Source organism: Narcine bancroftii, chromosome 10, assembly GCF_036971445.1.
Source record: "Narcine bancroftii isolate sNarBan1 chromosome 10, sNarBan1.hap1, whole genome shotgun sequence".
Lineage (NCBI taxonomy): Eukaryota > Metazoa > Chordata > Chondrichthyes > Torpediniformes > Narcinidae > Narcine > Narcine bancroftii.
In genome coordinates, this window is record NC_091478.1 from 54,497,658 (window position 1) to 54,516,561 (window position 18,904).

Consider the following 18,904-nt stretch of genomic DNA (forward strand, 5'->3'; position numbering starts at 1 on the left):
AAGATTATGAGAGGGATAGAGAGGATAGACAGCCAACACATTTTTCCCAGGGTGACAGAGGTAAATATCTGTACCAGAGGACACGTGTTTAAAGTGAGGGGAGGAAAGTTCAGAGGAGATGTCAGGGGCAAGTTGTTTTTTTTAATTTTACACGAGAGAGTGGTGGGTACCTGGAATGCATTGCCAGGGTGGTGGCAAATGCTGGTACAATATGGACATTTATAAGACTCTTAAAAGGAATATGGATGCAAGTAAAATAGAGGCTTATGGGTGTGAAGTAGGGAAGGCTTAGATTGTTGAGAAAGTTAATGTAGATGGGCACAAGATCATGGGCCAAAGGATCTGTACTGTGCTGCAATGTTCTATGTTCTATGCAATGAACCTAGGGATGAGAAAGTTAATGTATGAGGAGTATTTGATGCCTCTGGGCCTGTACTTGCTGGAGTTTAGGAGAAGGGGATCTCATCAAAACATTCTGAATATTGAAAATGCTGATGTTAAAGAATTATGTTATTAGTAACCTTTAAAACATATCGTTGGTATGGGGACATTGTGGGTTGGATACAGGTGCACTTACACAGAGACACTTACAGAGATGATCAGTCTGCTATAACAGCTGAAGCAGAACAATAAAACCTAGAGTGATTGTCCATTGAAATATTGAAGACAATGAATGTTTGCTCAAAGAGACTATTTGACTGCTAATTCAGAGAAGTCAGCAATTCTCCATTGAAATCTGGAATAATGAAATTTATTTAGAAAGTGCCTATGTACACACACAGCCATTCTGCTTGTTGGTCTGAGCAGACAGCCTGGAAGCATTTTCTCGCAAACCTTTGGAAGAGAGGAACTTCAAACAGAAACCAGCAGTGATGTCATGTCATGCGATTATGATGGCAGGAAAGCATCTTTAATATTGCATCAGTTTCATCTGAAGTGAGAAATGCAGTAACCTTCAGTGAAAGTGGTACTGTTTATTGTGTTGTGTTCTCCTTGTCATGGGAGGTGCACAGAATCAGTGGTTTCAAAAAGAAAGAGCCACTTCACTGTCTCTGTCAAAAGAGGGTAAGTCTATCTTATGCATTCTTAAATAGTCACTTTATGTAACTTTTGCCTGGGTTTGTGAACTCATTGTGTAAAATACAAGTTCCATAACCTCCATGAAAGAGAGGGGGATTTGTGCAAAATCATTCGTATGAAGAAATATTTCTCTACAAGAATTCATGAGTGTGATAACTTTTGAACAGCAGTTTAAAGACTGAGTTTCAACACAAAAGATTTCTAAGATTGAACTTTAAAATTATCTCTTCAGAATTATGCCTGAATTGTAATGGTTTGGGATTTGCCACACACACACTTGCACATAATGGGGTTATGTTTAGAGTTGATGTAGACTGAGAGATGTAGACAGAGAGATAGATATATCAGGGGTGGCCATCCTTTTAATTTTTAATTTAGACATACAGCACAGTAACAGGCCACTTCAGTCCACGAGTCCGTGCCGCCCAATTAACCTACACCCCAGTATGTATTCATGGGGCAAAATGGCCTGTTATCATCTGTATGTCTAAATTAAAAATTAAAAGGTTGGTCACCCCTGATGTATAAGTATATATATATATATATATATATATATATGGATATATAAAGTTCCCTTATCCCTCCACACCCCAAACCTTAACATAAAAATAAAAGAAAAAAAGAAAAACATGAGGAGAATGCCAAAAAAATCTAATTCTAAATAATACTGGAGCTAAGGGTTAACAGTGTGGTGAGTCCTTCAAATTTTCAAACCAACACATTGTGAGTATGGGCTCCATACTTTTAAAAAGAAATGATATTTGTTACGCAAATCATGTTATTTTCTCAAGTGGAATACAAGAGCACAGTTCAGCATACCATCTCTCCATTCCTAAATCTTATTTGATTTCCAAGAAAATGGCAATTCACTTTCTAGAAACTGCTAAAGCTCATCGTAAAAATTCAATTCGATACATAGTTAATTTTAATTTGAGACTAATCACTTTAATATTGTCCAACAAAAAAAAATTGGATCTAATGAGAATTTTACCTCTATAACCATATACGGAGTGGAAACAGTCCATGTCGGCCTTTCGAGTCCACACAGGTTCATTTGAACAACTCCACTAGCTCAAGCCTCCCGCTCTCCGCAAATAACCCTCCAACCCCCTCACCTCCTTGTACACATCCAACCTGGTCTTAAATGACAGAAGGGACCCTGCTGCATTTAATATTTTCTCCAAAAATATATTTATCTCTAATCAAAAAGGCTTTACTCTAGGGCACTCCCAAGTAGAATGAAAAAAAAAATCCTTTCTTTTTTAAATCACATCTAAAACATAAATCTGATACTACTAAATTCAACTTTTTAAAATTTTGGGTAGTTAAATATAATTGATGTACAAAATTATATTGAACTAATGTATACCTTAAATTAATAAATTTTTATCATACTATCTTAACATAATTACTTCCAATCATTTTCCTCTATTTCTCTACCTAAATCAACCTCCTATCTTAATCTTGATTTATGTGTTCCTAATTTAGGTGCTGTTTTTTGAAGTAATTTATACATCACTGAAATAAATTTCTTCATACCACCCTTAATTATTAATAATTTGAATTCATTTTGTCTACATAATCTCAGATTATGATCCAATTAATCAATCAAAAAGGCTTTAACTTGATAATATAAAAAAGTATTATTTGGGACATTAAATTTCATTTGTTGAAAAGTAATAAATTTACCAGCTTCAAAACAATCTTATATATTTTTTTAATGTCTATTTGATTCCAAATCCTCAAAAATTGATTATTCATAGAAAAAGGAAGAAATCTATTTTAATCTAAAGGCATTATTCGAGAAATTAGACCTTTTCCACCTATCTCATAATCTATTTTATTCCATAATTCAATCAAAGACTCAAAATAGGTGTATCTCTTGTTCCTGCTAATAATTTAGAATTCAATTTATAAATAAAATCCTGCATATTTTCTTTACCTATGTTACTCAATTCTATTTTAGTCCAGGTTAAAGATTTCTCTAAATCAAACATTTGATTAATAAATTTAAATTGAGCTGCTTCATAATAATTCTTAATATGAGGGAGTTAGTAATTCCAAAAAAAGATAGAGATCCTTTGAAGGTATCTTCATATAGACCAATTTTGTTGTTAAATGTAGATTATAAAATAATAGCTAAAATATTAGCAAATAGATTTGCTAAATTTTTACCTAAGTTGATTCATATGGATCAAAGAGGTTTTATAAAGAATAGATATGCTTCAGATAACATTTTGTGCGTGATTAGTTTGATTAATAGATTTTGACAATCTTCAGATCATCCGATGGTAATATGTCTAGATGCAGAAAAGGCAGTTGATAGAGTTGAATGGAACTTTTTGTTTAAAGTTTTGGAGAAATTCAAGTTTGGTCCTTTTTTTTATTGGTTGGATTAGGGCTCTATATAGTAAACCGGTAGCTAGAGTATTAACGAATGGCTTGATTTCAGAACCCTTTAAGCTATCTCGATCAACTAGTCAAGGTTGTCCTTTATCACCGGCTTTCTTTGCGTTAGTGATTGAACCTTTAGCACAATTGATAAGACAAAATACACAGATACAAGGTATGAAAGTTTTAGACGAGGAGTATAAAATTAATTTATTTGCTGATGATGTTTTGGTGTATTTAATAAACCCAGCTCAGTCACTTTTGCATTTGAAGGAGTGTTTAATACAATATGGGTGTCTTTCTGGATATAAAGATAATTGGGAAGAAAGTGAAATATTACCAGTAAGTGAAGGAGATTATTCAGTTTATAAGAATATTATTAATTAGAAATGGACTGATCGAATTAAATATTTGGGTATAATTTTGAATGTTAATTATAAATCTTTATATAAATTAAATTATGTTTCTGTTAATGGAAAAAATTAAAACTGATTTGATCAAATGGAAAGATTTACCTATTAATTTAATGGGTAGGATAAATACAATTAAGATGAATATCTTTCCGCGTATACAATATTTGTTTCAATCTATTCCGTATTTACTTGATAATATTTTTTTTTGAGATTTGAATAAAATGGTTAGGGTTTTTATGGAGAGGTAAATTTTCGAGAGTAGCTTTGAATAAATTAACTTGGAAATATGAGTTAGGGGGATTACGTTTACCACATTTTCAAAATTATTATGAAGCAGCTCAACTTAAATTTATTAGTTCATTGATGGATTTGGTACGGCCTCCTAGTTGGGCCAAAATTGAGATGGCAAATATTTCTGAATTTGAAATACATCAATTTTTGTTTAGATGGAATATAAATTTGTTACAATATAATGTGCCTATACTAAAACATTTAATGAAGTTATGGATAAAGAAAAATAAAATGACAGGCTCTAGGGCTAAATTATCGGCTTTGACTCCGTTGTATAATAATCAACTTATTCCTTTTTCAATATATAATCAAAGTTTATTGCATGGAGATTTAAAGGTGTGAAAAATTTGGGAGAGGGTTTTAAAGAGGGTAAATTTTTATCTTTTAATCAGACGAGGGAAGGTTTTGGTATTGATAAGAACTCTTTGTTTCTTTATTATCAAATTTGATCTTTGGTAAGATGTATGTTTGGGAGAGATATGATTTTACCTGAAATGACTAAATTTGAGACTTTTCTTATGAAGGTACCAGAGAAGGGTTATATTTCATCTATGTATCAAATATTACAGGATAGTATGGATAAAAAGGGTTGGGATAGATCTAAAAGTAAATGGGAAGCGGATACTGGTTTTATTTTTTCCAAAGATGATTGGTTAGATATTTGTAATGATAGTGTAACTATATTGATAAATGCTCGTTATGCAATGATTAACTATAATTTTTTTTATATCAATTATATTTAACACCTGAAAAATTAAAAAAGTATGGTTTTCATGAATCAAACTTGTGTTTTAGATGTGGTGATATGGTTGGAACTTTTTCATGCCGATTGGTCATGTATACATATACAATATATTTGGAAGAAAATTCAATCATTTTTAGAATATCTGTATAAGATTAAAATAGTTTTAGATCCAACAGTATTTTTATTGGGTAGTTTGCAACCTTTGAAAGGCTTGGGATTAGATAAGTTTCAGCTTACTTTTGTATATTTAGCTTTATCCATAGCGAAAAAATGTATTGCTAGTACGTGGAAAGATACAAATATGATTGATATAATGAGATGGTATAATGAGATGAAATATTGTTTAATAATGGAAAAAATTACATATGTTTCATGTGATAATTATAATTGTTTTATTAATAAGTGGTCATTATATTCAGAATATTTACATTTCAATTTACATTGATTAGATCTTAATATGTATATTTAATTTTTCTTTAATATTTTTTCTTTTTTCTTTTTTATGGCTCTCCTATATATAAAAAATAACGTTCATGTTTATGGTTAATTGTTGTATATGTCATATATTATTTGTTTTTTTTAACAAATAAATAAAGTTTTTTTTTAAAATGAGGGAGTTATAAACCTCCTAATTCAAATTTCCAAGTTAATTTTTCTAAACAAACTCTAGATATCTTTCCTTTCCATAAAAACTACCTAACACTTGCATTTAAATCTTTTTTTAAATTTTGAGGTATACCACAGGACTGAACCCTTGGAAAGATATTCATTTTCATAACAATTTTCTCTACGTATTCAGGTTGTAGTTAAATCATTCCATTTATTTACATCATCTTTATTTTCATTAAGTAAAGGTAAATAATTTAACTTTTATAAATTATTTAAATAATTATCAATTCATATCCTCAAATATTTAATTCCATTTTCTGACCATTTATATTTAATGAATTGTTTACATTGAATATAATCTCCCTTTACCAGGGGCATAATTTTGCTTTTGTCTCAATTCATTTTATAGCCTAATATTTTACCCCATTCTTTCAATCTTGTGTACAAAAAATGCAAAGAATTTATAAGATCTGTTATGTAAGCCAAATCATCTTCAGCAAATTAATTAATCTTATGCTCTTCTGTGAAACTTTTATACCCTTAATACTAGAATCCTGTCTTATTAATTCTGATAATGTTCAATTGCTAAAACAAACAAAGCTGGAGATAAAGGTCATCCTGGTCTTCTTGATCTAGACAATGGAAAAGCCGAAGAAATTTGTCCATTCATTCAACCTTGACAGAAGGACTTTTATACAAAGTTTTGACCCAATTAATAAATAAAGATCTGAAACCAAACTTTTCCAACACCTTAAATTAATAATTCCATTCCAGCCTATCAAAAGTTCTCTCAGCATCTAAAGCTAAAACCACCACCAATTCACCCTTCTTTTGAGATGTATGTATTAAACTAATTTAATAATATTATCTTATTAACATAACTTCAATTATAGCTCATTCAGGTATAAGAAGCTTCTTTGAGATCCTTATTCACTTGGTCATCATCAATCTCAATTCAATTCTTGAGTTTGATCTTATTTAAGATTCGGCAAAGAATCTCTTGGTTCTCGTGAGTTTTATGTCCAGTCGTGAGGTGGTTAGTTTCTCTATTTAATGAGGCTGATATTGATAAATATTTTCAGCATTTTGAGAAAGTTTCTGAGAGTCTGAAATGCGCCTCATGTTACAGAGCATAATTAAAATGAAGGCTCAGCAAGCTTATTCTGCCCTTACAATTCAACAAGTCGCTGATTATGATTCTGTAAGCTGTGCTTAAGGCTTATGAATTGGTTCCAGAGGTTTATAGACAAAATCCAGGAATTTTTTAAAAATTGGTGGATCAGCCTTATATGGATTTTGCTTATGATAAAGCTGTGTGTTTTGACTGATGGTGGACATCAAAATAAATAAATGGTGACTATAACAGACTAAAAGAGTTAATGTTAGTTGAGGAAATTAAAAGGTGTCTTTCTAATGACATAAAAGTATGAAGGGAGTGACAAATTGGCAAGAGTCTGCTAAATTGCCAGATGAGTATGCTTTAACTCAAGGGTAGATTTGTACGGAATAGACCTTTCCAAAAGGGTAATATGAAATATCCACATAGGGTAGAAAATAAACAGAGAAATAGTGCTAGAGGTTAAGAAGAAGGGAGGCAAGAAAAGAAAAAACCTTCAGGTCCATTGTGCAACTATTATAAGAAACCTGCTCCCATAATCGCAAATTATCCTGTGTTAAAGAAAAATAAAGAAAAGGAAGCAACACCAGATGTTTGTATTCAAAGAGATGAAACACAGAAGTAAAGAAAGGTCCACCCCTGCTGGTAAAATTAGGAAGGAATTTGAACCTTTCGTATCAGAGGATAAGGTTTTGTTAAAGGAAGGGTCATTACTGGAGACAGTAAAAATCCTTTGAGATACTGGAGCCACCGAGTCACTCATGTTAGACAGTGTTTTTAAGTTTGGTGATAAAACTGCCATGGGTGAAATGAATTTGATTTGAGGTTTGGGGCGTGATCCAGAGTTGATACCTCTGCACAAGATTATGTTTAAATCAGTATTAGTTAATCAACTTGTTAAGATAGGGGTCAGATCAAGTTTACCAGTGGAAGGTATTTTGTTGTTATTAGGAAATGATTTGGCAGAAGGTAAAGATCCTCAACATTCATTGGAATGACTTCATCACCAACATCGAAGTACTCGAGATGGCAGAGGCCGACAGCATCGAATCCACATTGCTGAAGATCCAACTGAGCTGGGTAGGTCACGTCTCCAGAATGGAGGACCATCGCCTTCCCAAGATCGTGTTATATGGTGAGCTCTCCACTGGCCACCGAGACAGAGGTGCACCAAAGAAGAGGTACAAGGACAGCCTAAAGAAATCTCTTGGTGCCTGCCACATTGACCAGCGCCAGTGGGCTGATATCGCCTCAAACCGTGCATCAGTTCGGCGGGCAGCAACCTCCTTTGAAGAAGACCGCAGAGCCCACCTCACTGACAAAAGACAAAGGAGGAAAAACCCAACACCCAACCCCAACCCACCAATTTTCCCTTGCAACCACTGCAACCGTGCCCTGCCTGTCCTGCATCGGACTTGTCAGTCACCAACGAGCCTGCAGCAGACATGGACATACCCCTCCATAAATCTTCGTCCGCGAAGCCAAGCCAAAGAAGGAAGAAGAAAGATGTCCCTGCAGTGAAATTAATAGATAAGCCAGTCATTGATGGGACAGATTTGGATATATACCTAGCTTGTGCAGAAATGTAGGTGATGGTGAAAAAGCTTGCCAGTGAAGACAGTGCACAGCAGCAATCAGGTTGTAGTGATCTGCCAAATGTTTTGTCATCATCTCAAAAGTAGCTTATAGAGAAGCAGAACAGAGATCCTGATGTTACTGAAGTGAGAAATAAGGCTCTCTCTGCTAACAAATTTAAGAAAGTGCCAGTTGGATATTATTTCAAGGAAGGTGTATTGATGAGGAAGTGGAGATCATATGATATCCCTGTCAATGAAGTTGCGTACCAGGTTGTAGAGCTTAAAGCTTATTAGGGTTGAAGTTTTAACCTTAGCCCATAGTACACCTTTAGGTGGTCATTATGGGGTATTACTATGAGCTCCAGTTTTAGTAAAATGGGATTATCACAGCAAGGGATAATATAGACCAGAGAAACTGAATGATTACAGTTGACATTTCACATAAGCACAACCACAGCCCAGTGACAATTCAATACGTTGGAAGAACTGATGGAAGGCTTGTCATAGTCTGTTCCAGATTTGATACATTTGCAAAGACATTGTGATTTTGCAAGGGAGAACCACTCTGACTGCTGAAGAGAAAACAGCTTTATGAAGTTGCTCTTGTGACCAGCCATTTTTGTTTAATTCAAAGAAAAGCATGTTCTGTGAATGACTGGGCCAAGGGGTCTTTTGGGAAGCAAAGTGCTTCATTTTAAATGTGACTAACAGTGAAGTTACTTGGAGAGACAAGTGCCAGAGTCTTGGAAGCTTTGTGTAGGCCGCCCAGTTCGAGTCTTACTGACACAAAAGGACCACAGCTTGTGTCATTGGACATTTCTTCAAAGGCAATGCAAGGAGAATTTGTGAATCTGTAGCAGCCATAACTCCAGTCTTTCCATCAGTTTAACATTAATTCAGTCTTTCCATCAGTTTAACATTAATCTGGGCATCAAATTTCAAAGGTCTATGCTTCAACATTGAATTTGAAAGACTGAACTTTGAAGTAACTTTCTAGATTTTGGCCTGGACTGTAATGGTTTGACTTTCTCATACATGTGTACACCTGCGCGTAGTTGGGGATAGATTTAGTGTTAAGGATAGTTAAGATTTAAGACTATAGTTTAAGAGTAAGAAATAAAATTGTATTTTAAAATTAAGCACTGTCAACTTCATTGCCTATTGCTGCTCGTCACGTACAGTTCAGAACAAAATCAATAATACAATGAAACAATTTTATTGGCCTAATTTGAGAAAAGATGATAGGACATTTTGTCACATTTGTCCGCTTGCAGGGAAACCTAATCAAGGTCCTACAGTGGCTCCTTCAAAACTTATTCCTGCTTTTGGAAACTGGGAATGAATATTTGTTAACTGTCATGTAGAGCCTCCAGGCTTCCAGAAGCAATACCACTTAGAAGTATTAAAGCTAAAACTGTGAGTGCTCTTGTAAAATTGTTCACTTTATTTGATCTGCCTAAATAGATTCATTCAGATCAGGGGAATAATTTTATGTCAGGATTGTTTCAGCAGTTAGTTTATAAATTGAGACCTAAACAAATCATGTCTTCTGCATATCATCCAGAAACTCAAGAAGCCTTGGAGATTCCATTCGACCCGAAAAATTCATGATGAGGACCTATTGTTGTGAGAATGAGAACAATTGGGATAAGGGTGCCCATTTGTTCTTGTTTGCAGTGAGAGAGCCGGTACAAAAATCATTTGGTTTTAGTCCTTTTGAGTTGGTATTTGGATATGAAGTTAGAGGGCCTTTCAAGTTGCTAAAGGCCCTCTAACTTCAAGATTAAAAAGGATGTTCAGTTGAATTTGTTAGATTAGGTTTCAAAGTTTCAAGATTGTTTGCAAAAAGTTTGTAAAATAGCTGAGGAGAATTTGAAAATGGCTCAAGATAAAATTAAAGTCTGTATGATTAAAAGGAAGAGAAATGTTTTAAACTAGAAGATAAAGTGTTAATTCTGTTCCCAATAAATTTTAATTCTTTAAGGCCAAAATTTTTATGAAATAGGTAAATGAAGTTAATTATGTAGTTAAAACACCTGATCGGAAACATAAACCATATAGTTGCCATGTTAACAAGTTAAAACCTTATTTTGAGATTTTGAATGTTTGCAAGAAGCAGCTTTCACCAGAGGTATTAGTTATTGACAAAATTGAGGAGGTTATGGACCATGAGAAGGTACAAGCTAATTCTTGTGAGGGTAACTTTAAAGAAAACATTGTTCCAGTTCAGGTGTCTAATTGAAGCATTTTGCAGAATTTGGATGAGAAGTTGGCTCAACGGCAGACCCAGGAAAAGGAAAAAATGAAACAGTTAATTTTAAAATTTAGGAACTTGTTCCAGATGGGCCTCAAAGAACTTCAATAGCTGCCATGATGTTGATGTTAGAGATGTAAAACCTATCAAACAACATCCATATCAAATGAATGTTGGAAAATGTAAACTGATAAATCAAGACATTGAATACATGTTAAAGAATGACATCATTAAACATTCTACTTCAGAGTGGAGTTCATCTGGTGTCCTGGTACCTAAATCAGATGGGACAGTTAGATTTTGCACTGATTATAGAAATGTGAATGCAGTAACAAAGACAGATGCTTATCCTATCCCTAGGGTTGATGATTGTGTGGACATGGTTGGAGTAATCCATCTTCTTATGAAGATGGATTTATTAAAAGGATGCTGGTGTGTTCTCTTAACAGAGAGAGGTAGGGAAATTTCTGCATTCACAATCCTGTCAGGTTTATATGAATACAATGTTCTACCATTTGGATTGAAGAATGTTCCAGGAACATTTCAAAGAATGATCAACAGGGAATGATACCTGGGAAGCACATACGTTTGCATTAGACAAATTATTCAATAAAGATTAAGAAGCAAACCTTAGCTAAAACCAAATTTTGTAATGCTACAGTTACAGATCTTGGTTATGCTGTTGGTCAAGGAAAATTGGCACCTGTTCAGGCAAAAGTTTAGATGGCTTCCAAGTTTACCATACCCATGGGTAAGAAAGAGGTTAGGAGATTTTTAGGAATGGTAGGGTATTATATAAAGTTCTGTAAAACTTTTGCTGAAATCGCCATTCCTTTGACTAACTTTTAGCCGCTTTCAGGTGGAATCACCTGGAGAATGCAGCTCCGGGGCAGCTCCGGGTATCTGCAAAGGGACTTTCAGGTGCAGCGTTGAAGGCGGTGTTCTGCTACCTGAAAGGTCTGAAGCAGGGAGAGGTGCCACGGAGCAAACGCCAGCTCCTGAGTCGGGGCAGGGGCAGCCTGACAGCTCACCTCCCCGCTGCCGAATGCCCCCTCCTCTCTGCCTGACAGCCCCATGGCATGGGACAACAGGGTTGGGGCGGCCAGCACAGGATGTCAGGGCTGCGGCGGCTGGCGTGGGACGTCAGCGTTAGGGCAGCCGGCGTGGAATGTCAGGGTGTCCCATGCCAGCTGCCTTGGTGCTGACATCCCACGCCGGCCGCCCAAGCCCTAGAGTCCTGCGTTGGGGAACCGTCAGGCAGTGGGACTGCTAGGCATCTGAAAGCTGCGAGCCACTTTGCCTGGTGCTGCTTTCACGTGCAATGGGGGATTCTTCGATTCGTCGAATATACCTATCCAAAGAGGGTTAGATAAGTGCTCCTCCTGGTCAGGTTCTCCACTTTCAGGTGGCCACCTGACAGCCGCATTGGGGTAGAACAGGCGGCTTTACAGTCAGGTATTGTGGCCACCTGAAAGCAGATTTTAAAACAGGGTGAAAAGTTTATTTGGACGAACATTTGTCAGGAAGCATTTGACAAACTTTATGTCACAAGCCTATGCTTAAGTCACCTGATTTTCCATTTTCTTTAGCAGTCAGTGCTAGTGATGAATTGACGAAAGCTGTCCTATTACCAAAAAAAGTGACTGTGATAACATTGAACATCCAGTGGGTTACATATCTAAGAAATTCAATCAACACCAAAAGAATTCTTCCACTATTGACAAAGAATCATTGTCCCTTGTATAGGCTTTGCAACATTTTGAGGTTTACATTTGCAGTGCTATGGGTCCTATTGTGGTTTACACTGATCACAATCCATTGAGTAAAATGAAAAATAAAAGTAGACAATTATTAAATTGGAGTTATATTTTGCAAGAATATGATTTATTGATAGTAAAGGCAAGGATAATGTGATTGTTGATCACCTTTCAAGATGTTAAATTTACATAATTGTCTGTGTTGTATGACCTTAGGATGTAATAATATCTATAAGAAATTGTAGATATTGCATCTTAAAATTTTGTTCTTAAAAGCACAAAATTTCTTCCATTGGAAGGAGATGTTACAGAATTATGTTACTCATAATCTTTAAGTTATAAATATATTATTTTTAGTAAAGGATCTTTGTGAGTTAGATACTTACACAGAGACACTTACACACAGAGATGATCAGTCTGCTATAACAGCTGAAGCAGAACAATAAAACCTAGAGTGATTGTCCATTGAAATATTGAAGACAATGAATGTTTGCTCAAAGAGACTATTTGACTGCTAATTCAGAGAAGTCAGCAATTCTCCATTGAAATCTGGAATAATGAAATTTACTTTGAAAGTGCCTATGTACACACACAGCCATTCTGCTTGTTGGTCTGAGCAGACAGCCTGGAAGCATTTTCTCGCAAACCTTTGGAAGAGAGGAACTTCAAACAGAAGCCAGCAGTCATGTCGTTTGATTATGATGGCAGGAAGGCATATTTAATAGCATCAGTTTCATCTGAAGTGAGAAATGCAGTAGCCTTCAGTGAGAGTGGTACTGTTTGTTGTGTTGTCCTATTTATGAAAGGTGCAAAGAATCAATGGGTTTGAAGAGAAAGAGCCACTTCACTGTCTCTTCTGTCTTCTGTCTTTGTTATTGTATCTATTTTTCAACCCTTTCCTGGGTTTGTGAACTCATCATATAAAATACAAATTCTGTAACCTCCATACAAGAGAGGGGGATTTATGGAAAATCATTCATATGAAGAAATATAACTCTACAAGAATTTGTGAGTTTGATAACTTTTGAACAACAGTTTAAAGACTGAGTTTCAATACAAAAGATTTCTAAGACTGAACTTTAAAATTATCTCTTCAGAATTATGCCTGAACTGCAATGGTTTGGGATTTGCCAACACATTTGCACATAGTGGGGTTATGTTTAGAATAGAGTAAGATTTTATATTATTGTTATTAATAGAAATTATTGTCTCTTTGAATATACATTGTCTTGATGAATTTCTATTACTGATGGTCTATACTGTAACAAATTGGGGGATAATCCAGAATATAACCAAAATCGGCACTTATTGATTGATTAATTTTAAATTTGTTTAGTTAAATTTCTTTTTGAAATTTTTTAATGGTCACTTTATGTAACCCTCGCCTAGGATTAAGAACTCATCATGTAAAGTACAACTTCCATAACCTCCATGCAAGAGAGGAGGATTTGTGGAAAATAATTTGTATGAAGAAATATTTCTCTGAAAGCAAATCAACAAGAATTTGTGAGTTTAAAAAGCTTTGAACAGAAGTTTAAAGACTGAGTTTCAACACAAAAGATTTCTAAAGCTGAATTTTAAAATGATCTCTTAAGAATCAAGCCTGAACAGTAATGGTTTGGGATTTGCCATATACATACTTAGTGGGATTATATTTAGAGTTAATATTTTATATTATCAATAGTTATAAATAAAAATTCTTGTTTTTTTTTAAATATACCATTTTCTTGTTGAATTTCTATTACTGCTGGTCTGTGCTGTAACACTGGATAGAGTGGACATGGAGAAGATGTTTCCAGTAGTGGGAGAGTCTAGAACCAGAGGGTCAAAACTCAGAATAAAATGATGATCATTGAGAACAGAGATAAGAAGAAATTTCTTCAGAGGATAATGAATCCATGAAATTCATTGCCACAGACCGCTGTGGAGGCTAAGTCACTGGGTATATTGAAAGTAGAGGTTGATAAGTTATTGATTAGTAAGAGTGTAAAAAGTTATGGGGAGAGTCAAAAGAATGGGAGTGTAAGGAAAATTCATCAGCTATGATTTTAATGGTGGAGCAGACTCAATAATTCAGCTCCTAAGTCTTAAGGTCTTTATGGGTTCAGAGGGAATAAAACTGCTTACAGAGCAAAGCAGGCCCAGTTCTTAAGATGGAAAAATGCTAATCCATTAACAGTTCTTAATAACTCAATAAAGTATGTTATTATTCATTAAGTTGAGCCAAGTCAAGACAAGTGGTGTGATCAAATGGAAAATAATCTCATCTGTGAGTGTCCACTGGCAGCTGACATATAACAAGATCAAAAATGACATTTCAACTTATAAGAATTTATTTTGCAGTCCAATTGCAACAGCCGTCAAGGGCCAAAGCATTCCTATTTGCAAATCACTGTTTATCATAGTAACACAAGAATTTTGAACATTTTGAGCAGTTTTTAACTTATGTGTTAAGCCAATCATTTTATTTTAATCATATTGCCATTTTCATTTGTTTAAACAAATTATTTGATTTCAGATATTGAGTTTTCTGACAATATTTGTGTGATGTTTCATCTTCATTTCTAGAACCATAGAACATTACAGCACAGAATACAGGCCCTTCTAGTCTGTGCCAAACTATTATTCTGCCTAGTCCCGCTGACCTGCACTCATTCCTTATCCCTCCACACCTTGCTCATCCATAAACCCGTTCAAAATATTCTTAAATGTGAAAATTGAATTTGCATTCAGCACTTCAGCTGGCAGCTCATTCCATACTGCCACCACTATCTGTGTGAAGAAATTCCCCCTAATGTTCCCCCCAAACCTGTCCCCATTTGCCCTTAACTCATGCCCTCTGGTTTGTATCTCACCTAACATCACTGAGAAAGCATACTTGCATTTACTCTATCTATACCCATCAATATTTTGTATATTTAAATCAATTCTCCCCTCATTCCTCAATGCTCCCAACCTGTTTAACATTTCTCTATAACTCAGATGCTCAAGTCTTAGCAACATCATACGACAGAGAGGGACCGGCAGCGCGAGTCGGGCGGGCGAGGGACCGGCAGCGCGAGTCGGGCGGGCGAGGGACCGGCAGCGCGAGTCGGGCGGGCGAGGGACCGGCAGCGCGAGTCGGGCGGGCGAGGGACCGGCAGCGCGAGTCGGGCGGGCGAGGGACCGGCAGCGCGAGTCGGGCGGGCGAGGGACCGGCAGCGCGAGTCGGGCGGGCGAGGGACCGGCAGCGCGAGTCGGGCGGGCGAGGGACCGGCAGCGCGAGTCGGGCGGGCGAGGGACCGGCAGCGCGTCGGGCGGGCGAGGGACCGGCAGCGCGAGTCGGGCGGGCGAGGGACCGGCAGCGCGAGTCGGGCGGGCGAGGGACCGGCAGCGCGAGTCGGGCGGGCGAGGGACCGGCAGCGCGAGTCGGGCGGGCGAGGGACCGGCAGCGCGAGTCGGGCGGGCGAGGGACCGGCAGCGCGAGTCGGGCGGGCGAGGGACCGGCAGCGCGAGTCGGGCGGGCGAGGGTGGGGGGGGTGGGGGGTGAGAGACAGCAATGCGACTGGAAACGGGTGGGGGTGGATACGGCACTACAATTCGGGTGGGTTTAAATCTGGTTTTACGAAATCCAGAAAAATCCGAAATTCAGAACACACTGTCCCCCAAAGGTTCGATAAACTTCACCACAAGATCCCATCTCCTAACCTCCATATTTTGACTTACTAAGGCCAATGTGCCAAAATATCTCTTTATAACCCTATCCACTGTGACGCCACATTCAGGGAATTATACCTCTGTATTCCCAGATCCCTCTGTTCTACTACACTTGTCATACCATTTACTGTGTACATCCTGCCTTGGTTTGTCATTCCAAAATGCCACATCTCACAAATGTCTACATTAAATTCCATCTGCCATCTTGCAACCCATATTTCCAGTTGGTCTGGATCCATCTGCAAGCCTTGATAGTCTTCCTCACTGTCCATTACACGTCCAATCTTGGTGTCATCTGCAAACTTGAGGATCCAATTCAACACATTGATATTGATGACAAACCTTAATGCACCCTACACCAACCCTTGAGGCATACCTTTATTCAGTTAAAGTCAGCAAGCACCTCCTCTTTAATCTATTTGGGTTCCATTGCTTCACTTCCTTCTGTACAATTCTCCTGAGTAAATATAGATCCAAAACTCTCATTTAAGATCTCTCCTGTCTTTTCTGGCTCCTTACATACCCAAACACTCTGATCTTTAAGAAGTCCAATTTTGTCTCTCAATATACCTGTCAAAGCCCCTGGATTTTCCTTCACCTTAGCTGCCAAAGCAACTTCATGCCTTCTTTTAGCTCTCCTGATTTCCTTCTTTAGATTTTTCCTGCATTGTTAAACTCCTCAAGTACCTCATTTGCTCCCAGTTGCTATAAACATTTATTTTCTTCTTAACCAGATCTCCAATATCTCCCACCCAAAAAAATGTTCCCAAAAAAAATGTTCCTTATCCCTGTTAACTTTGCCTTTTATCCTTACATCAACATACAAACTCTGTAATCTAAAAAATTCTCCTTTGATGACCTTCCACTTACCAAGTATATTCTTGCCAGAAAACAATCCAGCTTTTCAGATCCCTTCTCATTTCCTCAAAATTGGCTTTTCTCCAATTTTGAATCTCAACCCGAGGACCAGACCCACCGTTATCCATAATTATCTTGAAACTAATGCCATTATGATCACTGGACCTAAAGTGCCCCCTGTCACATACTTCTGTCACCTGTCCTGTCTTGTTCCCTAATAGGAGATCCAGTAATGTGCTCTCTCTCATTGGTACCTCAATATACTGATTTAAAAAACTCCTGAACACATTTGACAGCCCTTTTACAATATTGGAGTCCCAGTCACTATGTAGAAAGTTAATATCACCTACAATTACAACTTTATGTTTCCTGCAACTGTTGAAATAATAATCTATAAAACTCTTAGAATATTGAAACCTTTACAAGATTTTTAGAAGCTTGTGGAACTCAGTGTCCAGAGAGGAGGTGAAAGGTTAAAAGCAGTACTATACTTCAGTGCCTTAAACAGACGAGTACTGACTGGAACAACCTTGGGGTGCCTAAGGAGGGAGTCAAAGCAAAGAGTGCAGGAGTTTGAAGAATTATAAACTGTCCTTTGTTCTAACAGCATATTTTTTTTTAAACCTTGATATATAATCATGGAGACTGCAGGCTTGGGGGATGGGAGTGGGGTTTGCTGCTTGTCCTACATGTAATGCTATATGCTATACTTTTAGATCACGTGTGAATGTGGCTGATGTATTCCTTTTTCTTACTATCTTGCTTGAGTATATAATTATCCAGTGCATCTCCTTGCAAGACGGAGATCCTACGAGACTGCTTAAAGTGTAACAGCTGGAGAGCTCTCTTCTCAGTAGCAGCTGCCTACTAAAGGGTTAACAAATAAATTTCTGTGTGCTGTGCCTGTTTGCATCAGGAGCAATGAAAACTAGAACCACAACTCTAAGATGTCGAACCTTGCTCCTGTTGCTTTTTCTTTTCTTTTTTTTCTTTTTATCTTCCTCTATTCCCTGCTGTCTGTCCCCTTTTCTTTTGAAATCTAAAAGGAGGAAAAACCCAACACCCAACCCCAACCCACCAATTTTCCCCTGCAACCGCTGCAACCGTGTCTGCCTGTCCCGCATCGGACTTGTCAGCCACAAACGAGCCTGCAGCTGATGTGGACATTTTACCCCCTCCATAAATCTTCGTCCGCGAAGCAAAGCCAAAGATTATTGCAATTACATTAATTGAGTCCTATATTTTGTATTTTCTTAAAACTTAAATAAAATATTAAAAGAAGAAATTTAGTTTGTGCAAAATATTACAATTTGAAAATGTAAATCCTTTTTTTAAAGAAAAGAATGAAACCTGGATCTAAACAAAATGAATTGCAGGATAAAATCCAATGATTCATAATCAAGAGGCCATATTCATTCCAACATGTATATAAAAAATTGTTTCACCTACTGAATTTCTATTTGGCCATCATCTAATTTCAGTCAAAAAGCAAAAAATGTCCATAATATTGAGAGATATACACACATCTCTTGGTTTACACATCCATTACTCTCCTTCTCTCTTAAAGTGCTGTTATTGGCATAATTGATCTCTCATCTGGTGGGTCAAATGGCTAGCATCTATGCCATGAAGTTTGGGAGACAAGTCCCACAACCATAGGTTGAGCACAAAATTCTAGGCTAACATTCCAGTTTCAAGGGAGCACTGCACTCTCAGAGCTGCTGTCTTTCAGATAAAATAAGGCACGACCTATGTTTAAATATCCCATGGCGATATTTCAAAGAGGAAGAAGGATGTCATTCTTTGTACTATATTCAATCAACATCACTTGAACACATAACATTGTCATGGCCATACTATTTGCAAGAGTTAATGATGGCTAAGAGTTGTTTCTTATGTTACAACTCTTACTAAACTTCAAAAATACTTAAATTGTTCATCATACTAGAGACCTTCTGTAGGAGATGCAAAAAGTGCAAGGCTTTATTTCTTTAACATCTGTTCCATGGCACTAACGTACAGTCTACAAGATCACTGCACCAATTTGCAGCCAAGCTTAGCCCTGGTGAGGGCAAATGTAGTTTTGTCACAAAATTAGCTACAAGTCATAGCAAGC

The 18,904-nt window shown here is 36.8% G+C and overlaps 1 protein-coding gene across 1 annotated transcript in view; it reads right to left on the minus strand.

The window, feature by feature from the left end:
- The window catches only part of hydin (HYDIN axonemal central pair apparatus protein), a 1,560,590-nt gene that overhangs the window by 1,504,754 nt on the left and 36,932 nt on the right, over positions 1–18,904 (minus strand). The window lies entirely within an intron of this gene.